Here is a 13,021-nt window from a genome sequence, read left to right as displayed (position 1 = left end):
CACTGTTTATGTTTTAAGTAGTCTTTGAACGGCATGAAATGTTACTTAAAAGTGACTGAAAGACAGCAGTGTATGCATGTAAAATCAATGCAGTGACAGGAGCTTTAGGAAGAAAGAGGTCTGTGTGACGTTTTTTTTTCCACAGACAAGCACTTGCATTGTGGGATACCTAGTGGCAAACTAAAAAATCAGAATTACTTCAAGATGCCAGACCCTATGTGATCAGATTAAGAAATTATTTATAAAAATATTTAAAACCTGTAAATAGTCCCAGAGTAGTGCTAAATTGTATGAAACACCAAACCATGATGAAATAAATGTTTTCTGAGTCTGTGGGTGCCGTTCTCCTTTAAACAAAAAAGTTGAGAGCTATGGTTGACACATGGTAGCTGGAACGATACAACTAGTCTACAGAACTATTTATACTAGTAATACTGGATTTACAATGGTCCCGCCGATCGCTTTGTCCTATTACCATGCACATTTTAGAAAACTAAAGGCCTAAGATGAATTTCACAAAAAAATAAAAACAGGAAAAAAAGGAATCGAGACAAGATGATGAAAGGAAAGCTTCTGCCTTTGGAACTGGTCAGGATGAATTGTAACCGCTTTAACATTCTGAGAGCTACGCTGCTTATATGCGGTCCAGTGTTTTCCGTTATTGCCAGGAAGGATTACAGTTATTGGATATTATACCATGACCCCCCCCAAAAAACGTGCATGCTGATTGGCCAGCGTGCACATTGTAAATCGAGTTATACTAATGGAAAAAGGTCCGGTCGCCCGGACTTTTTTCCATTAGTATAACTCTACTTTTAAAACACTGTCTCGCTATGTTAAATGGGTTTAACATAGCGAGACAGCTTTAAAATAAGCAATGGAGATCTCCGTTGCTTATTTTAAAGCTGTCTCGCTATGCTAAACCCATTTAACATAGCGAGACAGGTTTTAAAAAAAAAGCAACGGAGAAAGCAAGATCTCCGTTGCTTTTTTTACTGTTTCGCTATGTTAAATGGGTTTAACATAGAGAGACAGTTTTAAAATAAGCAACGGACATCTCCGTTGCTTATTTTAAAACTGTCTTGCTATGTTAAACCCATTTAACATAGCGAAAACAGTAAAAAAAAAGCAACGGAGATCTTGCTTTCTCCGTTGCTTTTGCCCACAGCTCTGATGTAGTACATCAGAACTGCCGCGGATGCCAGACATCTGCAGAAGGGCAGTAAACAGGCATTATACTATGCCATTATTTAAGAAAAGTAATAGTTTCTTTTCTTAAATAATGTCATGGTATAATAGCAGTAACCCACTTCTGGGTGTGGGTAATGCTGTATTTAGCCACGATTGGCTTTGTTTGGTCCCTCGGGAACCACGCCAACCATGGGTAAATCCAGCATTACCCACACCCAGGCGTGGGTTATTGCTATATTAGATGTCATTATGGGGCCTCCTCCCTGACATTACAACCAAAGTTGCCCCGACTAGCCTGTATGACACAATTCTGGTATGGTATTAGATAAGTATCGTGCAGGCTGGTCTGTGCAGAAGTGGGCGTATCCTCAGTGACAGTGACTGACAGGTGAAACAGGCTTATCATGGAAGGGAAAAAGTCTGCAAATACTCTTTTTTTGCAGGGATCCTTGTGGAACCCCCCCCTCCATTAAATATACCAGCTCCGAGATAGCACTAACACGAGGAAAAGGGCAAACTACAACTAGCCAATCAAAATTCATGCTGCCCTCGGTATGAATATTAATTTACTGTCACCGATTGCTGGATGGTGGGCCGAGTTTGGGCGGGATTTGCTACTGCGTATCCAACAGTTACCAACCAACCCGTCAAAGTATGAAATGTAACCGCTCTGTAATAGGTTTACCCTCATAGACACTGAGTCTGCCATCAACACAATCTTTAAGAACATTCTCAATTCTGTTGTTCAAGAATTCTGCACAGTCAGAAATAATGGAGTGACAAAGTCCGCCAGAACAAGAATACATGTTTATTCTTCATTTAAAACGTTAACTAGTGTTGCACTGACCTGTATTTTTTTAACACAAAAAACTACAAAAATGCAACAATGTTGTCATTTGCGTGACAAATGACCGACTAAATACTAAATCCCGAAAATGCATTTATTGATAATAACTTTTGTTTGTTTCGGGTTTGACAACACTAGCGTCAAACGCCTGATACTTACGTGAAAAAAAAACACTTCATACCTTGCACGTTGTGGTGGTAGCTCTGTAGCTACGTCACAGGAAGAGCGCGCTTAGTACGGCCTTTAACAAGCTCTGTGAATAAGCGGTAGTGGTTGAAAATATTAGGGAATTGTGCTGTCATTTACAGGCAAGTTACTGAGTTTTTCGTATTATTACTTAATATTAAAGTATAGTTTGTAGCACAGGACATTAGAATGTGTAATTGCTTTATAATTATGGGTGGGTTGCACTTGTTATAATTTAATTGATCTTTTACAATGCAGTCTTTTTCTTAATTTCTAAATACTGATTGGTGTTTTATTTTTGTAAGTTATGAATGATGCTGAAGTTGTTTTGTAGACTGTTATTGATATATTTATTTCGTTTTCCATTTATCTTGATTCTCCAACAGTATATAAGGGCTCTAGTCCTATGACAGTGGTCGTGCTTTGGCTTGCTGCAATATCTTTCCCTTCCCTAGAGAAACTTCTTATTATGCTGCGTGTGTCTTTCATGTTCTTTGTGATTGTTATTTTTCTGCTCATTGTTGAGAAATGTTAAGTCAGCCGGTTATTTTATTAGCATGATGTGTTTCTAGGCACATGGTTGTTCCGGAAGTGGTGTGGAGTAGATCATTACTATTGTGTTTCTGAAAGTGTACCAGTTCTACGCCTAATTTTCATTTGCAGTAGCTTTGGCTTTTTCAGTTAACTACGTCAATGGTTCTCGTTTTGGTGAAGTCGATTTAAATGCACTTTTAGCCACGTTGTTAGGTCTGGAGCATACCTGTCAAGTGTACCTCATTACGAGGAACGTACTTCATTTGGGGTCTTAAAAAGTTCGTGTTCCTCGAAGTTCCACATTGAATGACTGTCACACATTCAGTGTTAGGAATTTTTTAAAGTGAAATCCATGGTAAATAGAAATTAATCCTATTACTTCATTAAAAGATCTTCGTTATAAGTAAAACTAGCATATTTAACCATCCTATAACCTTCCTAGTTGAAGTTGTTAGCAAGCCATTAGTATGTGCTCCACATTTTGAGGGCGAGTGTTCCTCATTTTGGAAATGGAAGGTTGAGAGCTATGGTCTGGAGGCAAGTACTCAACTATGTTGGTGTTACGTTAAATCATGTCCCCGCTGTATAGTACATAATAGGTTATTTATGATTGGCAAGCTGATTCCTTCGCGTTGTTAGGTTTGCCACTTTTAAACTCTCAAAAGTGGGATTTTTCTATGGACTTGAGTCTTTGCAGAGCATAAAACCACAGTCACTACAAAGGACCGGATTTCATTTCGTAAAGACTTATTCTTGTGGAATTTGAGTTGGTTACCTAAGTTGTTCCATACGACATTTAGGCGTTTCATTCTGGTACGAAAACAATTGCTGTATATGCAGAACTTGGATCGTAATGAGGTACACTTGAGAGGTATGGGTCACTTATATGCAGCTGTTCTAGGATACGTAGGCAATATATTTGTCGTAAAATCTAATTTCGTCCATATTGTTGTAAACATAATTGATGGTCGTTGAGTGTGGATCAGACTGAGGAAGAGCAGTACGAGAGATTGATAAACTTGAGATTGCTATGACTGAACTTAAAACTCTGCTGTCCCTAACAAAATAAGAGTGACAGGTACGAGTATGTGAGAGATTCTCTTGCACCAGAGGGGACTGAAGCTTATCCGAATGTGCTGATGTCAGAACCAATTTATAAGCAAACATTGCAGAAGTTTCTACGAGTGGTACAGTAGCTTGTAAAATTTTAATCTAATATGTTGAAATAACTTACACTGCTGGTAAAGCTATAAGAATAGTATGTATCTTGGAACTGACGCTTGGGGGGGTGGGGGTTGACAAGGTTATAAACTGCTTGCAAAACCTCCATCTTTAAAATACTGTCATGCTGTTAAGACAGATGTATTGCAAGTATATGTCAGCCAGAGCGGTGTAGGCACTCTGATCTTGCATGACAAAAACACTAGCTGTATTTAGAGCAAGAGCAATTACAGGTGCATAAAGACCTGCCCTGATAGAAAAGGAATAGACAAACTATTGTGTGTATAGTAAAGAGATTCAAATGGAAGCACTACAAATGCTGGCTAAACATCCTGGGAGAATTAGTGCAAGGAGCATTTGAGTTTGTAGAGGATTTTACTTGCCTACAGAAATGTGAACTGAAATTAAAATACAGCCAGAGAAGGAATTGCACAGAAGCAAGTATTTTGACTAGATCACATTCACTATAGATTCCTGAAGTGTTAGAACTAGAGAGTTTTTGAGAAATGCTACATTTTTTTTATTGCTGTAGTAGTCATATTCCTCAGATTTACTGATGCTGTCATAAGAAATGTGCTGCGATGAAAGGCTGGTTTGAGTAAAATCTGTCAGTAATCATAGAAGTAAACTCATTCAACTGAGAAAACGGTTGAGTAGTTGGTGTCATGTATGGAAATAATGAAGCGCAGAAAGAGAGAGGGAGCAAACAGACTCGTGTGTTGGCCACGAATGTCTGCTGTACTAAAACAACTAATGAAAAAGTTGTACCATTGGTTGACAGTCCAAAGGAGATGTTTTCACAGAACCAGGTCTGTATTCCAAGTTCTATAAAATCAAATTGACAGACACTTCAAGTGCAGGCGAGATTAATGTATTATACCATAGTCTTGAAACAGGATACCTGATCTGATTTCTGATGGTTTTCAGTATTATGTAGAAGTCGGGCATTTGGAAGATTTGTGTCTTGAGTGACTTGTGATCATACTGAATAAGAAAGTATGTATCATTTCTATCACACTTCAAAAAAGAAACAGTTGAGAGAGACAAAAGGGAATATACTTGTAGGGAAATTTCCACTTTAAGGAAGACATGGAAACTGGGAGAAGCCTTGCGGGGATAGATGGAAAAGTAGAAGGGGGCCGATGTGTGCACGATGAGCATTCACAATCCATCTCTGCATTTTTTTACCCAGTAGATCGAGACTGGAACAAAAATGCCGGGGGGGGGCGGCAACAGGAATTCGTCTATGGTCATCACAGACCCCAGAAAAACAATGCAACACCAACGCTAAGCAGGCAGTTTCTCCAAAGAACACTGGCACAAACCGTTCAGACATCACCGATGACGACACACAGCAGATTCCAAATTGAGGTCATCCAACCACCTAAGAGATAATTCCTTTTAAGTTTCAAATTTTTCAGTTTGATTGAGAGACCTTTGAGAGACGGTGAAATTTAGTGTTTTACAGAAAAGTTTTTTCCTTTATTCCCGCTGCCAGATTCGAGTTGGTCGGAACAATTATAGATTTATTAAGTTATGCTAGAAAGCTTAATTTAAAAGTAATTTTTAAGGCCAGAATTGTCCATCAGGAAGAAGATTTTGTGTTACCTAGTACGTGCAATCTGTCATTACATCTGCTGTATCAAAACATTCAAGGATTGCTATGAAAAAGACATTATTTCTGCTCCTTAAAACAGTTTTAATCAACTTTTTCAATCTCACTTCCTTAGAGTAATAGAGTCTAAAGGCCCTTTCCAACAACAAGGGCATTAGAATTATGAAAGCGGATTGGGGGGGGGGTTCTATGGTTATTGACAGTAAAAAGATTACATTTAGGATATAAAAACCCACTACAGTCCTACTTAAATACTTTAAACTGTCATTAAGCGGAGATATTCATCCCAACCTAGGTCTTCCCTCCTCATCTCACAAGTTACCTAGCCCTTACAAATCTCAAACCTTATTACAATTAACCTACAAAGTATTTGAACCAAAATCCCCAACTTCCATGCCTGGATAACACACAAGACCTCATTTCAGCCACAGAAACTTTGCTAAAACCATATATAAAAAGCTCAGAATTCCTTCCCCCTGGCTTTACATGCCTCTGTTCAGATGGGCCACACAAAAATGGAGACGTTGCACTGATCTACCCCAAATCCTTTAACATAGTCCCATATAACTCAATCATACCCAGCTTCTGCACCGCAGCAATCTTAATATCCTTCCTAAAACTTAATGACAACAAAAACCTCTGCATCATTGTCCTCTACATTGCCCCCGGCAACAATACTCCCGTATTGGAGGAAATCTTAGCTTGGCCATCAAGCAATATAACAACTGAAACAATAATTCTTGGAGATGTTAATATTAATTGGTTAGATGACTCCCAACAACACTCCCCAACAAATATCAATCTGCATAACGACAGCCAGCTAATCACTGATATTACCAGACCTAACAGAAACAACAACAGTGGGGCAATCCTAGATTGGATCATGGTCTCCCAGCCCAATAAAATATCCGCACAGAAACCCTCCCAAACAGTATCGGTGACCACTCACCTACCTATATAATTCGTAAAATCACACCCCTTTAAGCAGACATCAACTTAGAAACGCTTGAAACTTTTCACATTTTTACTCCACAACCTTTAACAACACTTCAAAAAGCATTAACTGGGATCCCTTAAAACTACTCCCCCTTGAAGAAGCAGTTGAATTGTTCAGTTCTACTTTCCATAACATCTTAAACAACCTCGCTCCCCCCGGCTAAAACACATAAAAGTCAGGCATGCCCCTTGGCTGACAATTGCAACCAAACAAAGCATGGCTTCTGGAGACAAAGCCTGGAAGCTTTGGCATAAGCACAAAAGTCCCTCTGATCTTCTAACCTGTAGAAACATTCGCAACCAAGTAAAGCGCTTACTCTTTAAGGGTAAAAAAAAGACTACTACCATAATGTACAAAACAAAAACAACCCAAAACAATTCTGGAGCTCTCTTAACAACCTACTTTTTCTTGGATCAAACAGTAACCCCTGCCCAAATCCAGAAAAAAAAACATCGAAATAGCCACACTCTTCAACACATTTCATAGACACCATAGCTAATCTTGCCACCAATTTCCCTCTTAGCCAGCCTAATCCATCTGAGCCCACATCTACTAATGCCTCCTTTTCCCACTCGTATAACGTTGCTCTAGCACCTATCCCTACTTCCACTGTAAAGAAACTACTTCTCAAACTAAAACCTTGTACTACTGCCCCTGAAAACCTGCTCCCAGAATTCCTTCAAATAGCTGCAAACTCCATTGCCTATCCTGTCAGCTTACTTCTTAATAGGTCCATTAAAGAGTCTTATGTTCCCTCCATTTGGAAAAAGGCATTCATCCTCCCACTGCACAAATGTGGTTACAACACAGACATTACCAAGCCATTCTTTCTCCCATCTCAGAAATCCTGGAAAAATGTATCCACAACCAACTCCAAAACGTTTTACTCAGCAATAGCCTACTATCGCCAGCCCAGTATGGGTTTAGGCCTGGGCATAGTACCACTACAGCTCTCGTATCTTTCTGTGACTCTGTCAACCAGGCTAGGGGCACTGGGAAACTTGTCTCCTCACTACTACTTGACCTTTCCAAAGCCTTTGATACTGTTTCCCATTCTCTTCTTAAAAAAACTGTCCAACTTAGTGAACCAGAGTAGGGTGGAAGGAGAGATTACTAACTACCTCACAGACAGGCAACAAGCCACTAAATGGCTACACACACACTCTTTTCCTCAACACCACCACTGGAGTACCCCAAGGATCCATCTTGGGGCCTCTGCTCTTCAGCATTTTTATCAGTGACTTTCACTCTACTCTAACCCACGGTACAGTCATCCAATATGCCGATGACTCCACTATCATCTGCACTGCTAGTTCTTCACCCAGACTCCTGAAACTTTCCCAGTCTGCTCTTGGCTCCACTGAAATATGGATGCCTAACAACCACCTTGCCTTAGACCATAAGAAAACAAAATTAAAGCTATTTACCCCTAAGAAATCCACTACTATTAACAAAGACTTTTTTTTTTAAACTGTTCTCTCCCAAGATAACACTGCTATCGAAGTAGTCAAACATACTAAACTCCTAGGGGTCACTATAGATGAACATGTAACGTTTGACTTGCACTTACATAGCAATATTAAAAAAATGCACCAGAAACTAGGTATGCTATACTGTCACAAAACTTTCCTAAATTACTCCTCAAAACTATCCATTGCCTCTTCCTTCTTGCTCTCATCACTTTTCTGTGGGGCTCCTCTCTTCACCAACATACAGGCCAGTCTTAAATCCAAACTAGACTCCTGCTACAATAAAATTGCCAAGTTCGTCACAAGTAGACAGCACTCCTCTCACCACTGCTCCTCTCTGAGACTGCTAAACTGTCTGGAACTACCTCCTCATCTTGCATACATGTAACTAACAACTGCCCATAAACTAATATTCAAGCCATCTACCTGTCCTTCCCTTTCTTCTCTATTTACCTTATACCACCCTAACAGACCACTCCGCTCTGAATATCAAATGCTTTTACAAGTAGAAAAACCTACCCTTTCGGCTGGTCAAATGGTCCACCCCATTTCAACTGCTAGACTATGGAACTGTCTCCCTCCCTAGCTCAGATCCACTAGTAATGCCTCCCTCTTAAATATTTGAGACCTCTCTCCTTCAAATGGCTTTGCTCTTGGTCCTAGCGCCTCACAACCTGAACTCGTCTCTCTCCTGCCATTCCATTCCTTCAGTAGAACGGTAGTGCTTGTGCTAAAACAAAGTACTGTGATACTTGTTGTAGTATCCTACTCTGTTACTGCTTACTATTCCAATGTGTGCATTATTTGTATTTTATTATTGTTCTTAATGTTTTCTATTCTATGCATGTATTATTCATTGCGTCTCTCCACTGAAAAAGGGTACCTTTGACCCAGTGGACCTTCCTGGTAAACAAATGTAAATAATATTGCATTTGTTTGGGGATTCTTTATACACAAAGGTGAGCAAGAGCATTATTTATAAAACTAGTAGACAAATTGATGTGTGGTTGAAGGACAAATTATTAGAATGATTACAGGAAAAATATATTTATATTTTCACGCACCTAAACCCAAAATAGGTAAACCTTTTGGTGTGCCCAAGATTCACAAAAAATGAACATTTTTCCACCCTACCAGTAGTATCAGTACCAGCTTCTAAATTAGAAGCAGTATCTAAATTTATAAATATGGCATTTTACCAATATGAGTAATGCTCTGATTTATCAGAGAGTTGTTTGATTTTTCTCCAGAAGATTAGAAACAAATCGGTAGAAGAAAGTGATTTGTTGGTGACAGTGGAGGTTCATTCTTTGTGCACAATCATACCACACAAAGTAGTTTTAGAATGAACAGCACTTATGTTAAACTGAAGTAATGAATAATTATGACTATTTATTGGGTGAGATTAAAATGTTGATAGAATATATTGAGGTTGTTTTGACCATCATTTATTTTTCTTTTGAAGGTTCTTACTTTCATCAGGAAAGTGGGGTAGCAGTGGGGGTAAAATAGCATCAAATTATACCAATTTAGTAATGGCATATAGGGAAACCTACATTTTACTCCACATTTATGGTTATAGTTGCTTTTCTTTTTTTTATTTGGAAAGGGGGAGCGACAGTTAGATGAATTTTTACTTCAAATCAGCAGTGGTGTGGAATTTTTAACGTTTTCTAGCAATTGTCTACACAGAAATGACGGTCATTATAAAAAAAATGCTTAATGCAGTGCTATTTTACATTATACAAGTATGCATCCTACATATTTAAAATATCACAGAGTCGGTTTATAAGGTTAAAACATTTTAAAGACAGGTTCAGATCAATTAGATATTTTTTTCAAGAGCATTGCATAATAAGTTTTACACAGTGGCTATCCAGATTACTCTGATAGTAAGAGAAGAACATGACACTGAAGAGAGCAAAGTCCAATATTTTAACAACAAAAATTGGGCCACTTCCATGCCATTAGCTTTTTCCTTGGATAGTGAAACCATAAAAAAATGTTCAAAACAATTGGTGACGTTTAGGTGCCAGTGAGGATATTATTAAAGCAGTAGGAATAAAACCGTTATTAATAAAAAGGGCAGCAATATCAAAAACGTATTGGAAAAATGATTTGTGATTGTAGGTAAAAGAAGGGGACTTTCAAATATCATAGCTGTTCTGTGTGTAGATGCATATTAGATGGTCCATATTTTATAAATTTAAGATCTGATAGAGTACACAGCACCCCTGGATACTTTGCTTGTGCTTCAAAGTATGTGGTGTATTTAGCCAAGTGTTCTACTTGTGAGCTATTCTCTATAAACTAATTGGGGATTGAGGAAAGGGTGTATGAGCATCACTGTGTGGTTAAAATAAAATTGAGGGCAACACTATAGGAAAACTTTCTAGTACATGCAGAAGGTTTAAGAAGTTTTTATTGTATGTATTAGATCATGTGTTTAATGATTTTAATAGTGGCAAAGGAGAGTTGGAATTTAAGGATTTAAAGAGGTATTTAATGTTGGTAACACTCAAGGATTGAACAGTAATGTGAATTATCGGGTAGTTCTTAACAGAAATCAAGTAAGTGTAGATAAACCAGTGCTGTACTTATCCATTATGTAAAGACTTTTAAATTAATAAAACTTTATATTTGTATTTTATTTTAAAGTTGTGGTTTCAGTACATATTGTTTAATTGGTCACGTGAGTGTGTTTAAATTAAGATTTACTGGTATTTTCACTTTGTCCTCCCATTTTGTGGTTTGTTTTTAGTTAGTTATTTTGCATTTTACACCCCTGAGAGTTGTGTGTGTGGTGTAATGCAACAAAATTTATTTTGTGTTGTACTATATAGTCTTGATGTGGGATACCTGATGTGATTTTTGACAGTTTAACATTGTGTAAACGTTAGGCATTTTGGAATATTTGTTCTCAAGTGAGATTTCAGGTATGTTATGAATCCATTTGATTGTGATGAAGACCGGTGGAGAGCATTGTTTAAATTAGTGAATCTCATGAGAGCAGGAGCTTCCGTGGATTATTTTTGAGTCATCTTTGAGTTTGAATGGAGAAAAAGTTATAGAAAACATTTTACTGTCATTTAAGATATTGGCACACATACGTTAATAGAAAAGGAAACTAACCCTGTTTAATTTTTTACATTGCATATACATTTTCTTTCTTTATGCAAACTCTCATTTAGTCAAACATTACAGTGAAAGGATGGTGCGAGTAAAATTTGTCGGTAATTTAAAAAAGTTAAAATCTTTTTATTTTTAGTCAACTGAGAGGACAATTACTTGAGTAGATAGTTACTTTAATTGCTGACAAATTTTACTCCAACCATCCTTTCATTGTAATGTCTTTCAGTAACTGCATTTGTTAATGACAGCATCAGTAATCCTGGGGAATTATGTGATTACTGCTTCACTGAAACAATGCAGTACTTCTCAAAAAACTCTAGTTCTTCCCTTAAACAGTATATACGGTTACCAGTTTATTTCCATATAATTTGTTCCTTCCCTTGTCTAAAGTTCCCATTTACCTTCTTTTATTTCTCTTACAATATTCAGTACTTCAAATACAGTCCTTTGTAGATTTTGATTTCTGTTTCCTAGTAATTGCATTCTTGTCAGCCAATAGAATTAAACGTAAGGCCTTACTATGTCTAGGCAATTCAGATGTTGTGCCCCAGCTCAAAAGAATAATTTTCTTAGTCACACCCATTTGCTCACCCAGTATTTTTGATGGAGTACTCTGTTGAAAGTCTGCCAACTCCTGTGTTACCTAGTTACCCCTTGTTTCCCCATCACCTCCAGCATTTGCCATGTACTGGAAGAAAAATTCTTTGGAGTCTGCTTTTGGTATAAAAATACCTGTGCAAACACTTCAAGCAAAAATCCCAAATCTTCCAGACTTATGTATTCCCATTGCAAATTGGATCATTTTTAACCTCCTCTGATTGGTTCTTATAGTTATGGTGCAATATTTTATATGCCCTGATAAATATCCCCTTTTTAACAGCGACTTCTGCTCTAGATTCATAGGTAAACTAAACTGCTTGTGCTTCTAACAATACGTTGACTTCATAACTTATTACGTGGGGCTATTACCAGCAGATTTATTTACTTGTTTATCTGCTCTAGATTCAGCTAAACACTCAACCAGTGTAGGTTTCATTCTTGTGTTGGTGTAGTTATTGGAATACTTTTTGCTGCTTTATGAATATAATATTCTGTATGGCTGCTGCTGTTCTTAAGAATCTGTGTGTCCAAAATCCCATTATTTCCCTGTTTCTTGAATTTCCCCATTTTCATCAACCTCTTTTTCCACTTTGAGTTGTAGCTTTCTGTTTGTGTTGTGTATATGATCATTAAATGTGTGGCTCTAAACTATCCCTTCAAGTCAGGTAATCCTAAGCCTCTGTGTTGTGTTGGAAGAATCCTCTTATCCAACTTGACCCTTGCCCTCTTCCCCTTCAGGTAAATTCTTTCAGCTCAATCTATTAATTATTGTCCACAATGTCTCTGTTTTAGTATGCCCAAACTGTGTATACATCTAGAGAGACGCATTTAAATTGTTTTAGTATGTTGCTATCCATATCCATAAAAAAGAGCTTCCAGTTTCTCATTTTTGTATTCTTTTTTTCTTTAGTCTCTTCCCACATATCCTTAGCTGCCATAACAGAAGCCTGTTTAATCCGTATGTCTAAATACATTTTTATTGTGTCCCCATAAATATTGGTATTGCTGAACCATTTCATGTGTGGGTACATAATTTACAAGTACAGCCTTTTATCTTCATTAATTTTATATTCCAAGAAGACAAGAAACTGTCTCAAAGTGATTTTCATTGTGGAGATGCCATTTTCTGTTTTTATCAATATTCCTTGATTATTCTACCGATTTATATCCTTGAATTTCTGAGTCCCTTATTTTCTGTTCCGGTTGCTGTAAATATAAAACAAATAACA

The 13,021-nt window shown here is 37.6% G+C and overlaps 1 protein-coding gene across 1 annotated transcript in view; it reads left to right on the top strand.

Moving 5' to 3' along the window:
- The first annotated feature begins 2,156 nt into the window (after positions 1-2,156).
- Positions 2,157-13,021, top strand: part of EIF3D (eukaryotic translation initiation factor 3 subunit D) — a 1,307,751-nt gene continuing 1,296,886 nt past the window's right edge. The window contains 1 exon segment of the mRNA XM_044070941.1: positions 2,157-2,346. The gene's annotated coding sequence lies outside the window, so the exon portion shown is untranslated.

The sequence above is a fragment of the Protopterus annectens genome, chromosome 1.part0 (genome assembly GCF_019279795.1).
Source record: "Protopterus annectens isolate FY-2018-M chromosome 1.part0, PAN1.0, whole genome shotgun sequence".
Classification (NCBI taxonomy): Eukaryota; Metazoa; Chordata; order Ceratodontiformes; family Protopteridae; genus Protopterus; species Protopterus annectens.
The sequence above is the reverse complement of the archived record's forward strand: the minus strand, read 5'-3'. Positions and strand labels throughout refer to the sequence as shown.